General features: G+C 45.1%; 1 protein-coding gene across 1 annotated transcript in view; it reads right to left on the reverse strand.

Moving 5' to 3' along the window:
• BRINP2 (BMP/retinoic acid inducible neural specific 2) overlaps window positions 1–21,375 on the reverse strand; it is a 143,238-nt gene extending 121,863 nt beyond the window's left edge. The window contains exon 1 of the mRNA XM_070384449.1: window positions 20,607–21,375. The gene's annotated coding sequence lies outside the window, so the exon portion shown is untranslated. The remainder of the gene's footprint in view (window positions 1–20,606) is intronic.
• Window positions 21,376–22,203: the final 828 nt, after the last annotated feature.

Raw genomic sequence — 22,203 nt, forward strand, 5'->3', positions numbered from 1 at the left:
CTATTGTTTTAATTATAGAACTTTTCCAAACATATATAAAATTAGAATCATGTTATGAAACCCTCTGTATTCACTGCTCATCTTCAACCAACAACCATAAATCCATAGCCAACCTGGTTGTCAGAGGTCATGATCTTAACCACTTACTATATGAAGAAACAAATGAAACAGAAATTTGACTCCTTATGAGCAGTCTACACATGAGAGTAGTCAGGAAAGCCTCCAGAAGGTCCACTTTGGTTAAACTCCCCTCCTTTCCTTTCTCAACTCCTCCTCACCAGCTCATCATCCAGGCTTCATGTGAGGCCACAGGGGATGGACTACCCTGTCTCTTCTCTGTTCCTAACCCTGTGCTCAGGATTCGTGAGGCCTGATCCAAAGGAAAACTGAGTGAGCACTCGTTAGGGTGAGTAGATATGCTTAGGTTGGCAAGAAAGAACTTTCCACTAAGCCTCATTACACAGGGTTCAGAGTCCAGAGGAACAAGTTCAGGAAAGGAGACCCTTGAAGTACCCAAGGACTAAGACCAGGTATCACTTTGGGGTGCTGGTAGCTGATGGTGAGCCTGGAGGGACCATCAGCATTTTGGGGCTAAGAGGTGGGTACACAATACTATGGCTGGACACAGCAGACTTAGGAAGTCACAGAACTTGGGTATAAAAGGGGTGCTGGGAAGGCTTACTTCCTAAAGATACTGATGTAATCTTGAGCAGCTCTTTCTAACGGGAGAGCAAGTCCACAGAGGTCCCTGCTGCTGTCTTCCTTCCCCTGACTTCTCCAAGCGGTTGAGAGGAAGAATCAGGAATTTATGTTCAGTTCAGTTCAGTCACTCAGTCGGGTCCAACTCTTTGCGACCCCATGAATCGCAGCACGCCAGGCCTCCCTGTCCATCACCAACTCCCAGAGTTCACTCAGACTCACGTCCATTGAGTGGGTGATGCCATCCAGCCATCTTATCCTCTGTTGTCCCCTTCTCCTCCTGCATCCAATCCCTCCCAGCATCAGAGTCCTTTCCAATGAGTCAACTCTTCACATGAGGTGGCCAAAGTACTGGAGTTTCAGCTTTCACATCATTCCTTCCAAAGAAATCCCAGGGCTGATCTCTTTTAGGATGGACTGGTTGGATCTCCTTGCAGTCCAAGGGACTCTCAAGAGTCTTCTCCAACACCATAGTTCAAAAGCATCAATTCTTCGGTGCTCCGCCTTCTTCACAGTCCAACTCTCACATCCATACATGACCACTGCAAAAACCACAGCCTTGACTAGATGGACCTTTGTTGGCAAAGTAATGTCTCTGCTTTTGAATATGCTATCTAGGTTGGTCATAACTTTCCTTCCAAGGAGTGTCTTTTAATTTCATGGCTGCAGTCACCATCTGCAGTGATTTTGGAACCCAGAAAAATAAAGTCTGATACTGTTTCCACTGTTTCCCCATCTATTTGCCATGAAGTGATGGGACCAGATACCATGATCTTCGTTTTCTGAATGTTGAGCTTTAAGCCAACTTTTTCACTCTCCACTTTCACTTTCATCAAGAGGCTTTTGAGTTCCTCTTCACTTTCTGCCATAAGGGTGGTATCATCTGCATATCTGAGGTTATTGATATTTCTCCCAGTAATCTTGATTCCAGCTTGTGTTAGACAGACCTAACTTGGGATCATACCCTGCCTCTCGTACTTATGTGACCTCAAACCAATTAAAAAAAAAAAAAAAAAAAACTTGCCTAAATCTCAGCTTCCTGATCTAAAGGGGGCAGCTTGTATAGTGCATATTTCAGGTGTCTAACATGATGCCAAACTCCGATCCTTTGGCCACCTGTTGTGAAGAACTGATTCATTGGAAAAGACCCTGATGATGGGAAAGATTGAATGCAGGAGGAGAAGGGGACAACAGAGGATAAGGTGGTTGGATGGCATCACTGACTTGATGGACAGGAGTTAGAGCAAGCTCTGGGAGTTGGTGAAGGACAAGGAAGCCTAGCATGCTGCAGTCCATGGGGTCACAAAGAGTCAGACACGACTGAGCGACTGAACTGAACATGATGCCTGGAACACGTTAATTCTCTAGGAATCGGGGTTGGAATGTTCTCCCTTTCTGTCACGTGACACTTTAGCATTCATTAATGAAGACAGGGTGGAGATCCCTGGTGAAATGTGTCTATAACTGATATTATTCATATTTTTACAAAGAAGGAAACTGAAGTAACAAGGAATCCTTATTGGATTGTAAGTCCCAGTGACCCACATCCCACCCGCATTTTGGAAGAGAGCCAGGATCTTGAACCCAATTCCCTCTCACTTCTCAATTCTTTCTCACTCTCCAGGGTCATAACTCTGACTTTCTGTTATGTCCACATTAACACCTTTGAAGGCACTGACCCGTTCTCAGTGTTCTCCTACTGTACCATGTCATCCTCAGGCTGTAATAGTACAGGAACAAGAAACTGAACATCTTCCCTGTCCATAAGCACTGTAAGCCTGAGTGCTCAGTTGCTAAGTAATGTCCCACTCTTTGTGATCCCATGGACTGTAGGCCACCAGGGCCCTCTGTCCATGGGATTTCTCAGGCAAGGATACTGTAGTGGGTTGCCATTTCCTCCTCCAGGGGGATCTTCCTGACCCAGAGATCGAACCCACATCTCCTGCATTGGCAGACAGATTCTTTACCACTGAGTCACCTGGAAAGCCCCAAGAACTGTGTTTATGTCTATAAATACATGTACACACACAGACCCACAACGTATGTATAGATACATACACACAGTGTATGTGTATATATCATATATATGTGTGCTCAGTCACTACAGTTGTGTCCAACTCTTTGCAACTCGATGGACTGTAGCCCACCAGGCTCCTCTGTCTGTGGAACTCTCCAGGCAAGAATACTGGAGTGGGTTGCCATTTCTTCTCCAATATCATATCTATCTATCTATACACACATATATAATATATACATATATTGCTTATAGCAATGTGGTATCATTAGTCTCTCTTCTCCTTTCTTTCTGTTAATATTAGAACCAAGGGCCAAGGAGGTATTGTAACTTGCCAAAAGCCAGTGTTGGAATTGTGTCATCCAGCCAGCCCACCTTGGCCCTTCAGGGGTACTTCTCATGCTTAGGAACAATGAGGGAGTTGAGAGTAGGGTAGAGACACAAGGGCCAAGCTATTGCATTCCATACCAAGGTGTCAGCAGGATGGTCAGATCTTCAACTCAGTCTGACATTCTGTAGGCACAAAATTCTACACCTAATTGCTCTCCATGAATCATCATTGTCAGGTTGTTTTGCTAAGCATATTTTGTGTTTAAGTACAGCAAAATCTTTCAGAGGTTCAGGCGGTCATTATAATAAATTCTCTGATGAATAGGGGCAATGATCACAGGCCCACATATATAGGAGAGAATCCTCAGGGACTGAGGCAGCATGGCTCCTGAACAGGCTATGTCTGCTGGAGCTGTTGTTCCTCCCAGAAATAAATTTCCAGAGCCTCATTACTGGAGGAGAGGCTGGCTGATAGAGTGGATAACAGGGTAGGCTCTAGAGGCAGATTGCCTGGGTTCAAATCCCACTCCACCACTTTCAAACTCTGGGATCGTGAGCACATTATTAGCCTCTCAGTATGTCAGTTTCATCCTCCGTGAATGGGGATAATAAAAATATTTGATTCATGGCTTGTTCTGAGAAGTAAATGCGTTAGTGCACATTAAAAACAAAATGTAGAGTCATGCCTGGGAAATAGTAAATGCTTAACAAATAATGGCTATTATACCAAACACATCTCCAGACTATGAGATATCCCCCATGTTTAGTGATTCCCTCAACTCCACACTCAACTTTGTTCATTCTCTCCTTGAGGAATTTAATTTGTAGTTGAGCTGGGCTGCAATATCACTCTTGCCCAGCAGGTATCAGTCACCCCCTAGTGGCAATGTTCTCCATACCAAATTCGTCACAATAAGCTTTTAGCAATAAAATAAACTTAACATCCAGACATCGGAGAAGGCAATGGCAACCCACTCCAGTACTCTTGCCTGGAAAATCCCATGGACGGAGGAGTCTGGTAGGCTGCAGTCCATGGGGTCGCTAAGAGTCAGACGTGTACTGGAAATATTTGGTTAAACAAAACTGAAACCATTTCTTTATTGCAGAACTTTTCAGAACATCTAACATGTTACATATATTGCAAACCTATAATCGTGAAGGAGGGGATGGGCATAAGAGGGGAAGAATACTGCTGGGTTCCCCAACTTTTCCAAACCCAGACCTTTTCTTCTACATGACATTCACTCATTGCTTAAGGGACATTAACGTTCTACGAAACTGAGTTGGATAACACTTCATCTATGTGTGCTAAGTCACTTCAGTCGTGTCCAGCTATTTTCGACCCCATGGACTGTAGCCCACTAGGCTCCTCTGTCCATGGGATTCTCCAGGCAAGAGTACTGGAGTGGGTTGCCATGCCCTCCCTTGCCTTAAAGGGTAGTTTTTATATCATCTGGTTGTTAAAAATGCAGTTTTCTGAATTTCACACAAGCCCTACAGAATCAGACTCTGAAGGAAGGGCTGAAGATTCTGCATTTTAACAAGCTCCCCAGGTGCACATTAAATTTTGAGAACGACGACCTTAAAGAAAACACAGCCCTAATTTTGGAATTCTATACATCTGAAATCTTGAATACTAAATTTTCCTTAATAGGAAGAATACTCATTAAGTTCCCAGAAGCCCCTATTTTAATAAAAAGGAGGTACAGTGGGATAACTAGCGAGGTTTGTCTGTTGGTTTAATTGCATAAACAGTAATGGTTTTCCCTGTGCTTGGTATTGTGCCAAGGAGCTGGAGATACAATGCCCAGACCCTGCCTTCAAGGTGTTTACAGTCTATAATTATAAAGGGAACTGGGGATGCTTAGGGCCCCCCAGGTAGTGTTAGTGGTAAAGAACCCACCTGCCAACTCAAGAGATGTAAGAGACAAGGGTTTGCTCCCTGGGTTGGGAAGATTCCCTGGAGGAGGGCATGGCAACCTACTCTAGTATTCTTGCCTAGAGAATCCTGTGGACAGAGGAGTGTGGTGAGCAATAGTTCATAGGGTTGCACAGAGTCAGACACGACTGAAGCAATTTAGCATGCACACACGGAGACACTCAGCCTCCTGCCTGGAATCACTGGAGGGCTTTGGCTGCAGTCACTCAGTAGCCAAGTTCACATAGGATTCAAGGGACTCATCCTAGCAATTAAAGTAGGGAGTATGCACCTGTGCTCAGTCATGTCTGACTCTTTGTGACCCCACAGACTGTAGCCTGCCAGGCTCCCCTGTCCATAGGATTTCCCAGACAAGAATACTGGAGTGGGTTGCCATTTCATACTCCAGGGATTCTTCCCGACCCAGGGATCGAACTCTTGCATCTCCTGCATTGGCAGGCAGATTCTTTACCACTGCACCACCTGGGAAGCTTCAAGTAGGGAGAAAAAGAATTAATTTCTCTCTTAAATGGCTCAGTCACAAATGAAGATTGGGAGGAGGGTCTGTTTTTGATATCCTGGGGGAAAATGGAGTAGGAAACAGAAGAAAGCAAATGAAGTAAACGATGAGAGTGGGAAGTAATGGGCAAGGAAACCTAATAGGGAGATGAGTTCAGGGAAGGAAAAAACAAACAAACAAACAAACAAAACCCTGCTGACTCTGTTCGGTTTAAGGTGAGAAACAACAGGAATAGAATGTCAAATTGCTGAGTCCTGCAGACCTAAACCATAAGCCTTCTCTGAACTATTCAGCTTTTTCCCTCTATAGTCGCTTATTAAATATTGCCTAAAAATAAAGAAAAAAAATACAAAGGCTTTTTTTTTGAGTCAAACAGAATGCATATCCTGAGACTATAATGGGGTTGGTATCTGGCTGACCTACACAGGCATGAATGTGGAGCAGGTCAATAGAGGGCTTATCTCTGTTTTAAACTTTTCATAATCACTCCTGAATTCATGTGTTATTTTTAGAGCATTTTATTTTCATATGTAGTCTCTTTGCCCTAACTAGCAATAAATGAAAATATATGGAATTTCCCTTTCAGTGTGGTTTATGCAGAACTATAAACCAGAGGATCAGATGATTCTAAAGGACATCCTAAGTAGTATTTGAAATCCAAAAATCATCTACGTGTACAACAGGAGAACTGAGCAGGCAAAGCTCAGGAGTTTCCCCAAATCAGGGCAGCTCAATAATTCAGTGTCCTTTGCAATATTCTCCTCGTTTATCCAGGTGATATCTTTATAATAAGCTGTTCACTCTCTTGCACATGAAGCTTGCTATATTGGTAGGTTCCTGAGTCTCTTCCTACTCCTGTCATCACAACAGTGTCTGTGTCCCCAGCTCAGTCATAGGTATCTTTATGATCAAATATCTGACTCTAGCACCTGAAGCCACAGTGAGTCCATTTTCCTTTTTCCCTCTGTTCTCTGTGGAGCAGGGCTGCCACTAAATAAGAATTTAACCGTCGGAAGCTTAAGTCATTGGTTAACCAGTGAGCTATCACTGGCCCTGCGCTCTTCTGTTGTTTGCCTGAGCAAAATCTATCACGACTCTACGTGCATATGGCATGTGTCAACTGTTTTAAAATTAGCCAATTTTCCTAAGCATAAAAATGGATTTTTGTCATATCACACACACCATATATCACAGAAACAAACCGGTTTTTGTTGTGGCTTTTTTTTCTTTCCAAAATGCATTAAGTCTTTTTAAGTCACTGCCAAATCCATTTTGCTCACTGCATTTTTGAGATACATTTAAAGAAACCAAGCAGAGGGGCAAAAAAGAAAAAAAAACCTCATACGGTGCTGTCACCTGGAGAGAAATCTAGTTCATTATCAAGCCGACCATGCCTAAGAGGCTGGGTTGCTACACCTGCTTTTCAGTAATAAATACTGCATATGTATGCTGCCCTGCACTGAAAGTTTGGGATAGGGCAAAAATAATTAAAATGGTAAAAAAAGTATGGTGATTAAGAAAAAGAACTGTCACTTATTGAGCACTCTCTGTGTACCCAGACATTAAATGCTAATTCTGCATTATTTCATTTCATACTCAAAACTGTCCTATGAGTACACAATACATCCATTTTACAGACGTGGAAACTGAGGCTTACATAGGTAACTTGGCAAGGTCACATACTTAGCACACGGCAAGGCTTACCAATGACTTAAACCCAAGTTATAGTCCCTGAGCCTATTCTCTCGATGATTAGGTCATCTTATCTGTAAGTTAGAGCATATTCAACTTCTGGAGAGATAATACTGAGATATCAGTAAGCATCTAGGCCAATTCTTATGCTGCAGCTTTCTCTTAACAAAGGTTATAGGGGTGTTGTCACGGGCTCAGTTGCCTTAGGTTCCGTCAAATAAATCCCCACTTAGCTTGGCAAGAGGAAGAGAAGAAGATGAGGCGTCCTATGTCCTCCCACCAGCAGCACAAGGCACTGTTTTGAAGGACTGTGGATTAGAGCAAGCCTCTGGAAAATTCTGTGCGAGGCCCTGCATAATATTTCCAAACCTTGCTAAAGTCAAGAGTGAGGCAAATGTACTGAATAGGCAGCTGTCAGTGTGGTCCCTTTTAAGGGGCCTCCAGTTCCTCTCAAAAGGGGGGGAAAACACACCAAGTCTCCTACTTAGGTTAAAATCTGTGAATTTCTCTTTCAAAATGCTCAAGTGTTAATTGAGAGGGCAGCACATTAAATCGTTATTAGTCATTAATGCTTCAGCACAAATTAGTTGATCAGGTTACTGAGAGGTGTGAAGGGCCCTGAGGAAAAGATATCATTTTGATGGAGGTGGTGGGGAGTTGAATGGGTGGGGCAGGGAGGGAGGGAAGGAGGAAGGACCATAGTATATCTCACTCACTCACATCCACATACACAGGCACCCACACATACCCACACACATACATACATACACATACACACACACCCTCTGCTTTCCCTTTGGAGCCTGCAGGGACTGTACTCACAGGTAAGGCTTTTAAGAAAGGTTCCAGCCACTCCTCAGCATCTTCCAGGCAAGAATCTTGCCTGTGCCTCCACGGCCAGAGGGCGTGTAACACAGCCGTCTGCCTCTAGGGGTCTCCAGTGCCCTGAGGCTTCAGGAGGAAGCTGACCTTGCTCTGTTATCCCGCAGGGCTCACATCCCAGAGGGCGAAGATTGCGGAAAGGGAAAGCGGCGCGTGTTGGGAGCACCCCCCAGGACCCCCTCACCCGCCGGGAACAGTGCTCATCGACCTCCCCAGCTCCTGCCTGTCGGCGCATTTATAATATGCTAAATGGCTGAACAGAGAGTGAGGGGGAGGCAGAAATTAACTGCCCCCGCACTCCGTACTGAGTGCTTAAGCGTTCTTATACCTCAAGGGGATTCCAAGGACTTCCCTCTGCAGCCCCACCCCGCACTCTTCCCGGAAGCCCCATCTCAGCTACTTCAGAGCGGGAATCGCCGCAGGCTCAGCCTGAACTCGGCTGCTGCCCCGAGTGAGGGTCAGAGCAGGGTCCCCCCCCTTGCTGCTGAGGCTGGACTCTGATGGCCAGACCCTCTCTGAGGTTGGGTCTGAGGGAGGGAAAGGACAGATAATGGGCGAGGACCACAGCCTGGCTCCTGGGAGACCTGGGTGTCCTATGAAAGCAAAGTCACTGAAGGCCAGAGGGTCCAGAGATTTTTTTTGGAAAATCTCACAACTGAGGAGCATCAGGAAAAGCAAGAAACTTTGAGAGAGGCACTATTCTTCCCCACCCATGCTTGAACAGGCTGCAGGGTCGACAGCAAGACTCCAGCTCTCTAACCCATCTCGTGTCTTGGGTTTGAATCGCAGCGCCACTAGCTGTGAGATCTTGGGTAACTGACTCAACCTCTGAGTACTTTTTTTTTTTTTTTTAATCTTTATAATGGGAATAGTGATATCTATTGCATGTGCAGGCTCAGCCACTCAGTCGTGTCTCACTCTTGGTCACCCCATGAACTGCAGCCTGTCAGGCTTTTTTGCACATGGGATTTTCCAAGCAAGAAGACTGGAGTGGCTTGCCATTTCCTCCTCCAGGGGATCTTCCAGACCCAGAGATCAAACTCTCGATTCTTTACCACTGAGCCACCTGGGAAGCCCATCTATTGCAAAGGAAGTAATTATAACTAAAAGATTGCGCAGCTGGTACATTGGGTGCCTAGCACTGTGTGTGACACACCACAGGCATTTGTGCATAGGCATTGAATTTCACACATCTTCAATGACCGAGAGCAAGAGGAATTCATCCTAGGCTCCCTCCACAGGTGTGTCAGCATTAATGATAATCTTATATTTTAAAATCAATTTTAGTAAATGAATCATAAGCCTGGTGTTTTAAAGGAACTCTGTAGCATGGTGATTTTCAACGCGTTTTTGAACAGCCTTTAGGTTCCAAGGAGGTGTCTCAAGGATCACTTGCAGGTGAAGAAAGAGAACTGACAGGTGGGGAAGCTCCGGGCCCCCAGACCTGCTCCAGTCAAAGACGTCTACTTTTATCTGTTTCACATATTGGGGTTCTGGGTAAGGATTTATTTGATTAGTCTTCTACTGCTTTTAAAAAAGGTTAAAACCATTGGCAGTATACCTTTGTGTAATTCAGGGAAACCTTTCCTCCAAGCGTAAGGACACTCACCTCTTATTTCATTTGAACATGGAGTGCACCTGTATCCAGAAACAGAGGCACTTACATCCAGCCCATACGTCTTAAGTACCCAATATGTGTAAAGCATTGCACTTAAAACTTTGTAGCTCCAGCCTTGTGACCTGCTCCAGAAATACCCGAGGGTTTAACAATGCTTCCATCCCACTCCTAACCGATTTAGCCTTGTCCTCAGAGCAGCTACCCCGACCTTGACCACAAAGGCGCCCTTTCCCCTGCATGCTACCTAAGACAATGATCACATTGAAAGTCCAGTGTCGAAGAGCATGGGCCTGGGGATCTCACAGATCTGAGTTCAAACGTGAGCTCTGCTGACCTCAGGTTATTTTATGTCCCTGAACTTAAATTTCTTCAACTATAAACAGAAGATAACAACCTTTCTCAAAGTGTTGTTAGATGATTAAATGAGCGATGCCTGGCGAGCACTTCACATGGTAACTGCTGCCAGGTGTCCAATAGCAAATCCTGAAGCTAGTACCTGACCCTCACTGACCGTAGCTAAATGCCATTTCTGTTCTCTAAGGAAGTCAACGTCTTGTGAGATTTAATACTTAGGGATACAAAACCAGCAGCTGTCATTTTCTCAAAGCCCATTGTGTGGCAGGCACATTGCTGATGTTTTTCAAACATCGTCTTTAATCTTCATGATGTTTGCAGTTCATGATATAAGGGGATAGCCTCTCCATCTTACTATATGGGCAAACTGAAGCTCAGAGAGGTTGTGTAATATATCCAAGGTCACACAGCTACCGAGTGACCAGGACTAGATCAAAGCCCAATTTGTCTGACCCCGAAATCAGGAGCCTTTTCTCCCCACCTTGCTGACTGTCAGAACTTTTCCTAGGAGGAAAGCAGAGGGCATGGCGCAGGGGCAAGAATCTCTGGGTTTTTCCTTCCCCAATTTCAGTCTGTAAACAGGAATGATACTTCATAAGGTTATAGTAAAAAATTAAATGAGAAAATATAGGTTTCAAAAAAAGCCTAGTACAGTGTTTATCAAGTATGCTTCAGATGTATATTAAATAGGTATGAACTTGCCCCCTCCCAGGTTTTATCTGCTCTCCAAATCATTTATTTTTTTAATCTTTTTACCAGAAATATTTATAGAAAAGATACATATGTATGTATGTGTATCTATGTGGAGTAGTGCATGTGAACATATATGTATATATGTGCATGTATATATACATATATATGAAAAATTATAGCACAGACTACCATCCAGGTCAACTGTCAGCATCTCAGAAGCACTGCCCTCTGTATACCCCTCCCTGGTCAAATTCCCATTTCTCCCTCCAGTCCAATTCACTTCTTGTCTTGTTGAAAAATAATTTTCCTTTCCCCTTTCGCTCATGCCACCGGCTCGTCTCTGGCCTTTTTGCTGTGCCTGTGCCTGTCACTTGACTAAGATTCTGAGCGACACGTCATTCACAGGAGAGGCATGAAACCAAGTGGTTCGGCAGCAGGGACACACGTGCGTGCGTGCGTGTGTGTCCACACCTCCCACCTCTGTGGAGAGCAGCCAACCAGACATCCTGTGAGACATGTCTTAACCGCAAAGAACAGAAGGACAAGTGGACTGACGGGAGACAGGCTTGCAAACATTTGGGCTGCTTCCTAGCACTTGCACTGTACCCCCCTCCCCCAGCCTGGACCAAATTCGGTGCCTTCAGTGGTGGCGGATGCTCATTACATTACAGCCACCAGAACTTGATTACTGAGTCCACAAGGTTTTTTTTTCCTTTAGACCCCAGATTCTATCCCACCTGGAATTTCCAGGTGGCGCTAGTGCTAAAGAACCTGCCTGCCGATGCAGGAGACATAAGAGATATAGGTTCCATCCCTGGATCAGGAAGATCCCCTGGAGGAGGGCATGGCACCCCACTCCAGTATTCTTGCCTGGAGAATCCCATGGATGGAGGAGCCTGGTGGCTACAGTCCATGGGGTCTCACAGAGGCAGACATGAGTGAAGCGACTTAGCATGCACACATGCAAACGGACAGATCCATTTCCAATTTAAATGTTCCCTTCTCAAAGACATCTTCCTCAATCACTCTCTCCTACTGTGCTCTATTTTGATGCTTTTCTTCATTATCAGCACGGAAAATATCTCATTTATTTGTCTACATATTTCTCTTTATGGATATATAGTAATAAGCAATATAGACTCAGTATCTAAACTGGGTTAGAATGTCAGCCACCTCTTACTAGCTGTGTGACTTTGGACAAATGGTTTAACCTCCCTGGGCTTCCAATTCATCATCTGTAAAATGGGAATATAAGATTTATTAAAATGAGAATGATAGAATCATGACATGAAGGCAATGAGTTAATATACGTAAAACCTTCAGTATAGGGCCTGACACATAAGTCCTACTAAAGTGTAAGTACTTCCGTGTAAGACAGATAAGGACTACACATAAAGTACCTCTTTTATCAGCCATGCCAATAGTAATCATCATCATGATTATCATCCTCTAGAGTGTAAGCATCTTGATGGCAGGGTTTTTATCTGTTATTCACTGCAGAACTCCCAGTGCCTAAGAAGAGTACCTGGTACATACCGTATCCATAATATTCTGAATAAATAGTTCCTGACAAATGCATCTTAGAACTCCAACCCCAACAGTGCCTCTGAGTACAGGAGAGGGCCATAGGAACAGATCACTATAGTGTGCTGGGTATAGTACAAAAACAGAGTTTGAGTGAGACGTGCAGGGGTGTAGAAGAGGAGGCAGTTAATTCCTTGTCTTGGGCAAGTCTTCTCTTCCATAAGGAGAGTATCCTTACGTAGTGTTAAAGCTTAGTAACCCTCAGGAAACAGACCACAGGGCAAGGGAAGGTTCTCCACAAAAGCAACACAGCACATCTGACAGCTTGGGATACTGAGGAAACTGCCTGGAGTTCAGGTAGCTGAACTGAGAAGGGGTAAGGAAACAGAGACATGGAGAGGCTGCTGGACCAGATCGTGAAGGGCCTCCTCTTTGTGATGCTAACAAACTTGGGTTTTTCTCCTGATAGCCGTGAGGAGCCACAGGAGAACCATACTAAAGGAAAGAGCATAATGGTGTTTACCAGTTTGAAAGATCACTCCAGCCAGAGGCTGGGTTGGCTAGTCCTTAAAAAAAGGAGACAGGGAGACCAAGTACAGGGCAAGTCCAGGTGAGAGGGATGAGAGCCAGATAGATAGGGGCTGGAGGAGGAGGGAAGGGGAGGACGGCTTTGAGAGATCAGCAGGAGGTAGATCTCCTTAAGTCCAAATTGATGGAATTGATTGGGTGTGGGGGTGGATTCAGATGGGTATATCTTTCCTTTTCTCCTTTGCCTTTCACTTCTTTTCTCAGCTATTTGTAAGGCCTCCTCAACCTACCATTTTGCCTTTGTGCATTTCTTTTTCTTGGGGATGGTCTTGATCACTGCCTCCTGTACAGTGTCACGAACCTCCATCCATAGTTCTTCAGACCCTCTATCAGATCTAATCCCTTGACTCTGTTTGTCACTTTCACTGTATAATCGTAAGGGATTTGATTTAGGTCATACCTGAATGGTCTAGTGGTTTTCCCTACTTTCTTCAATTTAAGTCTGAACTTGGCAATAAGGAGTTCATGATCTGAGCCACAGTCAGCTCCTGGTCTTGTTTTTGCTGCTTGTATAGAGCTTCTCCATCTTTGGCTGCAAAGAATATAATCAATTTGATTTCAGTATTGACCATCTGGTGATGTCCATGTGTAGTCAAGTTTTCTTTTGTGTTGTTGGAAGAAGGTGTTTGCTATGATCAGTGCGTTCTCTTGGCAAACTCTGTTAGCCTTTGCCCTGCTTCATTTTGTACTCCAAAGCCAAATTTGCCTGTTACTCCAGTATCTCTTGACTTCCTACTTTTGCATTCCAGTCCTCTATGATGAAAATGACATCTTTTTTGGGTGTTAGTTCTAGAAGGTCTTGCAGGTCTTCATAGAACCATTCAATTTCAGCTTCTTCAGCATTACTGGTTGGGATATAGACTTGGATTAGTGTGATATTGAATGGTTTGCTTTGAAAACGAAGAGATGATTCTGTCATTTTTGAGACTGAACACACATACTGCATTTCAGACTCTTCTTTGTTGACTATTAGGGTTACTCCATTTCTTGTAAAGGATTCTTGCCCACAGTAGTAGATAAATGGTCATATGAATTAAATTCGTCCATTCCAGCCCATTTTAGTTCGCTGATTCCTAAAATGTCAACGTTCACTCTTCCCATCTCCTGTTTGATGACTTCCAGTTTGCCTTGATTCACTGACCTAACATCCCAGGTTCCTATGCAATATTGCTCTTTACAGCATCAGACTTTACTTCTACCACCAGTCACATCCACAGCTGGGCATTGTTTTCACTTTGACTCTGCTCTGCCTCTTCATTCTTTCTGGAGTTGTTTCTCCACTGATCTCCAGTAGCATATTGGGCACCTACCTAGCTGGGGAGTTCATCTTTCAGTGTCCTATCTTTTTGCCTTTTCATACTGTTCATGGGGTTCTCAAGGCAAGAATACTGAAGTGGTTTGCCATTCCCTTCTCCAGTGGACCACGTTTTGTCAGAACTCTTCACCATGACCCGTCCGTCTTGGGTGGCCCTACATGGAATGGCTCATAGTTTAATTGAGTTAGATAAGGCTGTGGTCCACCGACTTGATGGACATGAATTTTATCAAGTTCCGGGAGCTGGTAATGGACAGGGAAGCCTGGCATGCTTCAGTCCATGGAGTCGCAAAGAGTCGGACATGACTGAGTGAATGAACTGAACTGGGGGTGAAGGGAGGAGCTGTGTGAGAGAAAGCAGAGCTCAGGACAACCTGTATGTCTTAAATTTGGCCCCGGGGGATTGGTCTTCCCATTAACCAAAGCAGGGAATTTGGAGAGAGGAATCATTGTGTGTGTGAAATGGGTACATAATGTGTTAACCTATGAACATTTTAATCTTGGCAATCATCAAAGTGAAATATGTTTGGTTGGAAAGAATGTTGACATTTGTCATGTGCCTGGAACTGTGTTTGGCTTCTTATGTATTTCATCTCATTTAATATTTAGAACAGATTGAGATATGGGGCGTTATTTTTTTTTTTTATAAATGATAAAACTGAGGTTCATTTAAGATCCCTACTTTACACAGTGAACACTGAAGAACAGTAAGAAAACCAGTTTGATTAAGCAAGATTGAATGAAGTGCATATAAAGAGAGGGATCAGAAAATAAAGTTTAGGGGCAGATCATGGAAAAATTTGAATTGAGATATTAACCACCCCACAGGGATGTTGTAAAAATTGGTTGAGAGAAAGCGTATAAAGCATTTTGTAAACTATAGAAGGCTAAGCAAATATGAGGAATTCCAGTTGTGGCCAAACCTTATTGCAACAAATAATAATAAAGAACATAACAATGGGTGGACTTTAGTGTTCAAATCTGTACTTATTAAATAAAATTCAACAATTATGCCTTCTCCCCATTCTTCTTACTGATAGGTCCACAAAAGAATCTCTAACACATAGCGGTAACTTTTCTTTCTCCCCACCAAACCATCAACACATATTGTTTGAAGGAAAACTCTCCCAAGGAAAGATGATGATATGATAGGCATGAGAAGGAAGAAGGGGATTTGAAAGTCAAACAGACCCAGCTGATCCCAACTACTGTGTCCTCACATGTTAGAGTGAGACCCTAAAGATATTTAACTTGGATATTTCTACTGTCAGGCAGAAACACAAAAAAATTAGGATAAAATTCCTAGGCCTCCTACCTGCTAATTGTTTCCATGTGAACTGGGAGCAGCAATGCTCTACAAATGCTTAAGACTGGGCTGAGTCACAGTTGGTAAGGTCACCATCAAACAAGCCAGCTTCAGCTATCTGTACCCTCCTTGACTTTCAACTTTGGAAATACATGACAGACATTCTTTGGGCTGCTCACCATCTTTCCATCCAAGTTCTCTCTCTTTATGTTTCTGGCCCCTCTTGTTTTAAGCCTCTGTTCTTTCTCCACATTAGCTGTCACTGCTCTGCAAAACTAGACCAGCACTGCCCAAAAGAAATATAATGTGAGCCACATAGCCACATTAGAAAGTAAAGGGAAATGGGTGAAACTAATCATAATATATCTTATTTAACCCAAAATATACAGTATAATTTTAATGTGTAATCAATATTAAAAGAAACTGTGGTATTTGAAATTCTCTTCCTTTAAGCCACGTCTTCAAAACTCAGTGTGCATTTTTACACTTTCAACACTCACTGCAAGTGCTCAAGAGTTACACGTGGCTGGTGGCTGCCATATGAGTACTACAGTATGGGGCAGAGCTCAGTCCTGGGAGGTATCAGATTGCCCACCCTTCACCTAATCCAGCATGCCAGGTATATTTATGTTTCACGTGAGCTTCAGTGAAAGGAATGATAGAGCATTTGGCTGTTGAGAATTCCATACTCTAATGATGTTCCTCAACTTTACTTCCATCTGCACGGCAGAGCAATAGTTTCCAGAGACAGCAGCCTGCATCCTAGTCACTGAAATGAGACCCATCCCTCGCAGCCCCCAGGCTGAAGGACAACTGGGCTGCCTCTCTTCACCCCCAAATGGAAGGGGCTTTGGCCCACAGTCACTAACCACATGCCCATGGGCCTGGACCTCTAGGTTAGCCCCCAAACATGGCAGGCAATACTTGAGAATAAAATAAAGGGCCTCTGTCCCACCAACCAACTCAGGGTCACTTAACATAGGAAACAAAGGTGAAAACAAGGCCTAAGGGAGAATTTTCAAGAGAAAGTACATATCCCTGAGGACTTGTCCTCAGAGTGAACTCCTGGGGCTAAGCAATCACACACCCACCAGGTTCTTGGGGACCTTCCTTTTGACCTGAGAGCCACGATGAAGTGACTTTAGGTAAGTCATTCAGTTCTCAGGGCCCCACTGGAATTTTGTCCATGTCAGAATGGGGCCACCGAAGCAACCAGTGACAGGTAGAGTGAATGAAGGTCTCAAACCAAGCGAAGGCTGAGGAATAGGGTTTCACCAGTTCTGTGTTTGCCTTGACCCCTTTGCTAGAAAACAAGGCTCATGACTGGAGTCAGCATGTGTGGCTGTCAGGTCGGGGCCATCTCCAGGTGCCAGGCAGCCCTTGGCCCTTCCTTGGCTGGCAGATTGACTCCCCGCCTCTGCTGTTCAGCTGAGCAATCACAGTTCCTCGTGGTACAGCTGCGGGCAATACTGCACCCACCCTCTTGCTTTTGTGGTCTCCTCCTTGGTGACTGCTACAGCATATGTTTTATTAAAAAGGCAAAGGAGGGAAGATGAGAGGTTATGTACATGGGCACGCTCAAGAATCTTAAGATGGAAAGTCTCCTCAATGCTAAACGCCTGAGGGCTTTGGCGTTTTGCCGGCTCCAAGTAAACCTCAATAGGGATATTTGGGTGGGGAAACAGGAAATGAAGGAAAATCAAGGCTCTCGCTCTCAGGAGATTCTCAGTCTAAAAAAAAAAAATATGAGATTTTCTCATATTCTCTTGAAATTTGCCTACTCCCCTCCCCAATATCTTTCTCCAAAATTTTTGATATGCTGTTGAAAAGCTCTCTGACCTTGAGCACTATTTTTCCTATAATATATGGATTAGACTTGAGGGTGGGTAGAAGGCTTAGGTAATTTTCAGTGTCTAATGAGATGTCCAACATTTCAAATCCCTCCGTCTCATGTGAGGGCAGCTTCCCCTAGGCCACTCTATGCTTCAAGTAATTAACCCAGATGTATGCAGTTACCAGGATCCAAGTGGAGAAGTGGCTTAGAGCAAATCCCATGGAAACATGCAAGCCTTGAAGTTTCCAGCTTCCTCAACTGTGCTGCAGTGAGCCTCTCTGTCAACTGGGATCTTTTTACCATCTCTTCCTCTCCAAACAAATCCCACTCTATCCCCCAAGGCACAATTCAAATTTTCCTTCCTTGGAATATTGAGAGCTCTTGTTATCTGCACAAATCGATTGTAGATGAATTAGGTCAGCCTTGTGAATTTCTTGTATTGAACGGCTGTTTAGAATGTATGTTGTCATTTACCTTTTCCCCAGATGTAAGCCTATTTTCCTAACTAGAATGTAAGATCATTGAGGGCAAAGACAAGGTCTTATAAGACTTCGTATCCCTCGTAGCTCTTAGGTCAGTGCTAGAGGCGAAGTCCTAGGTTACTGCAGCCTCCCATTCCTGCGAATTATAGAACAGCTGAGTCAAATCATGGCTACCACAATTAAACCATTCCCTAGGAGATACCTGGAGAGCCTGGGGGTGATATAGGAGTGACGAGACCCAGACCCCATTCCGTAGTTTCCCTGAATTGTTTCAGAGTAAACTAGTTCATCTTCCAAGGTCCTCTGCCCTCCTTTTTCCAAGAAGGAGGCTAAACTCATTGTAGCTCTACTTGTTAGGGTAATCAAAGATAAATGAGACCATAAGGCATGTGAAGATTAATTAGATGAACTCCCTAAAATACCTTTAGCCCTTTGGAAAAGTATGCCATTGTAAAATGTACATACAAGGTCTTATTATTTAAGAGAAAGAGTTGAATCACCAAAAATAATCTGCACAGTGGAGAAAACAAAACACTAACCAGGAACCCTCAACACTAAGCATCCCACTCAGCAGAAAGTACCCACACAGATGTCTCCAGTCCCTCCAGATTACTTCTTGTTTATGAGCTGGGGAGGGATTTTGGAGCACCGTCTCAGAGGATGTTTTTGTGCCAGGCTCCCCAGTGGCCAGCCTGTGTCTTGGGAAAGGGTATCAGAAGGAGTTGATGACGCAGGTATGTTCTTTGCCCTCTGGTCTTGCTCAGTAAACAACCTGTTAGAAGTCCAGAAGGGAAAACCCAGAGGATGATCTTAAGGGCCTAAATGGGGGAAGACATCGCCCATCTCTGAGTCTGGCCCAATGCTAACAGAGCAGGAACCCTCCTCACTCCCCAGCCCATCCCTCCTTTCCTCCTTTCTTGTGGCCACACTGCAGCACACATCCCTCCATTCTTGGAGACAAAGCCAGCCCCATTTTTGGGGAGGAGTGAGAAGCAAGAGTCCGGGATGCTACTGTCTTCTCCATGGCTGCAGAACAGCTGTTAAACCCTTTGGTGCCAGCTGCCCTCCAGCAGGGAAAACCATGGTCTGATATTTGCTTTTTCCTCAAACATTTCACAGTATCCAGGCTCTCTACTAACTCAAAACATATCCCTCCTCGAAGAAACAAAGCATGCGTTTTTCCCTACAGTAGGCAAGTAGTCAGAAGCTAAAAAGGAGGTATACACACACACACACACACACATATATATGTATAGCAGCAGCTGTGATGGAAAATTTCAGGATCATTGTGACAGCAGTGCTTGGTCATGCCCCCAGTGCTGCAAAGCAACTTATTTTGGATGGAAGGGAACTCCAGAGGGTCCTGCCATCAACAAATAACATACACATAACTGTGTGAAACCAAGAGGGAAAACACACAAACTCCAGAATCACTTTGCTGTCGTCTGATGTCATCAGACTGCCCCCCAGGGGATTTTGTAAAATACTTTAGCTTCTTGGTTAACACTGGCAATTGCACGTATTCTAGGAAGCATGGTCAGAAAGAGAATCTCTTCGCCCTGCACATGTCTGGAGAAGACAGAGGCAGAAATACTTGACTTACAACATACCTTTTATTCTCCTGATGGCTCTATGCTGACAGATCATTGTCCCTGCTGGACGAGGCTCAGATTGCCCAGCTAGAAGCCTGGCCTGTTATAATTGCTCTCCTTTGAACAAAAACATTTGCTTCTGCTCAGGGCACCTGACTCCGAGAGCAAGGAAGAGCACACACAGTTCTTTATGGATGGGGTCTGTTCAGTCATGTTACAGTGCATTAGCTTGATTATTAGTTGATATTTGGCTTAGGTCTATATACCCTGGATAAATATGTACCATGCAGAGGGACTGCTTGGTGAGCAGAAAACTCCTCTGGGCTGGAAGAGCAGCTCCCAAGTTCATGTTCCTACTAGGCAGGAACACTCCAGGCATCTGGGGCCTGGGCAGGGAGTTGCACATGCATGCTGCTTCTAGAGGCAGCCTGCTTCCTTCATATAGCTGTTAACAGGCACACACAAACACACACACACATACCATAGGCAGCATTAGATGAGTACCCAGAAAGATGGCCAGATAATCTCAGCGTGCCCTTCCTTCCAGCATAGCAATTCTCTCCCCAGTGTCCCCAGCAAGCTACCAGTTTCCACTCAATCAGTGGGGTTCCTGCTGCCACCCTGGGGAGACTATTTGCAACCCACAGGGTTCACTCTTCAATCTTTATTTGTTCCTGGCTGTATGTGCGTGGGAGCAAGAGACAGGCCTCTACAGACATGCCAGGGAGCTCTATGGACATGTGAATAGAGCTCTAGGAATGTGTGAATATCTGTGAACGTGTGGATCGTGTATGCCGACCTCAGCTCTTGGGGGCCCGTCCCAAACATAGGGAACCATGTACAGTCCAATCCAGCATCCGCTGGGTAGGCAGAAGTCCTTGTCATCTTCTGCAATTATGCAGCCTGACAGGTTTTCTGAAGCTAATGGGAGTTGCACTAACTTTGAGGACTTAAACCAAGCAAAAGCAATATAGGTCAGGCAGAGTGCCCAAGTCGTGTGACAGCCATGCAACCAACACCAGGAGGCAATAACAGGACGGTCTCAAGCTAAACCCCAAAGTCCACTGCTCAGCCCCACAAGACAGAAACTAAGAGGCGAGGGGGATCATTCCCTCTGCCTGCAACTGCCAGGCACCAGGACAAGAAGGCTGTAGGAGAGCAAAAGCATCCCCTTATCAAGAGACACACCAAAAAGACAACGAAAAAGGGCGGTGGAGAAAAACCACCAACCCCCTGCACTGTTACCTTGAGTCCTGCAAGAGCCCTCCTTGCTCTATCAGCTGCTCCCCAAACCTCCACCGCCTGGGAGGAGACTCCTGAAAGGTTCCAGGTTTTTGTGCAACATCTCCAATGGCAGCTTTCCAAAGTTTTTACTTCATGATGTCTCGTGGCTCCTTCTCATTTGGGGAAAACGTGAATGCCTCCCCCTCAGCGTGTGAAAGGGAGCGGATGTCTCTTTTCAAATCTTGCTCCCCGCTTTGCTGCTGCCGCTGCCGCCGCCGCGCCGCCGTCAGACCACTTGCCTGCTGCCTTCTTCCAGCTGAGCAGCCAGGATGCCTGGCATCCACAGCATGTTTGAAGTGGGGCTCGGACGCTGGGTCGGGGCGCTCGCGGGTGGAGAGGGAAGGAAAGTACCAACCCCGACCCGGGGAGTCCTCTATCCCTGCACCGAAGAGAAAGCCAAGCTCGTGCCTTCCTCCCAACTCTGTAGAGACTCACTCGCCCTGTCTGTCTCCCGGAATTACTGCCTTGCCCATGGGTAGAGACAGTTCCTCCAGCTTCACTGCTCCCTCGGCTGCCTGCAGACCTGCCCGGACGCTCGCCGCGCACGGCAGGTGCACATCCCCGGGCAAATGCTAACGGTGTCCTCTGAGCTCAGCGAAGACGCTGCCCGAGCAGCCGCGAGCAGAGCAGCTTCCGAGGCGGGCGGATTCCATCCCAGGCTGTAGCCCAGCGTGTCCCCGCTCCGACTCCGCGCTTTTCACCTAAGCAGTTTCACCTGCAGGCTCACACGCCAGATGAGTGTCTTAAGATAACAATGCTCCCCTGCCTGCCTCTCGCTTTCTTTCTAATGCACGTAGGTGGGCAGCCAATGAGACGCAGCTCCACACTCCCCACGGGCGCCCATTGGCTGGGAGGCTTGACTGGGGGCGGGCTCGGGGCCTCACCGGCTGTCTTCTTTGGTTAGCTGGCTGGCTGGGGTACCAGCTCTGTTAACCCTCCCAGCTTTGCAGCAGAGACTTTTTTTTTTTTGGTATGGATAAGGGAGCCTTGGATAAATTCATGACTGGGGAGTTGGATAGTCGAAGAAGGCTGAGGAACAGAAAGACGCTTGGAAGCTAATTACATTTTCTTCTATTCTTCTGAGTTTCCATAATCATTTGTCCCAGACCATTTTGTTTGCTTGCTTAACTAGAACTTGCAGAGATAAGGACCCATTTGAGCCATTTTCCTTCTAATTTGAGGTTTTATTTGGTTGTTTTGTGCATTTTAGCCTCTTGGTCACGGTCCTGAATTACTTAATTAGAAATCACTGCCCAGGTGAGAATCTTTATCTTATCGTATTTTCTGCCTCTCTCACATACATGTACACACATCATAGATCAAGGAGAGAGAGAGAGAGGCAAAAGACAGCAGGAACTCAGTGAGCAGACAGAGAAAGAGATCTAGAGACTCTGAACAGCTAAATCAAGAAACATTATGTCCCCAAACCAGGACTGTGAAGACAAAGGCAAAGAAAAGAACTTTAGGTTTCTGGGGTGAAATTAAGAGGAAAAAATGTCCTGCCTCCCCCAAAGTGAACTGTTTTGCCTGTGGTGTTTTCCTTGGGCATGCCTCTTTT

The sequence above is a fragment of the Bos mutus genome, chromosome 16 (assembly GCF_027580195.1).
Source record: "Bos mutus isolate GX-2022 chromosome 16, NWIPB_WYAK_1.1, whole genome shotgun sequence".
In the NCBI taxonomy this organism is placed as follows: Eukaryota; Metazoa; Chordata; class Mammalia; order Artiodactyla; family Bovidae; genus Bos; species Bos mutus.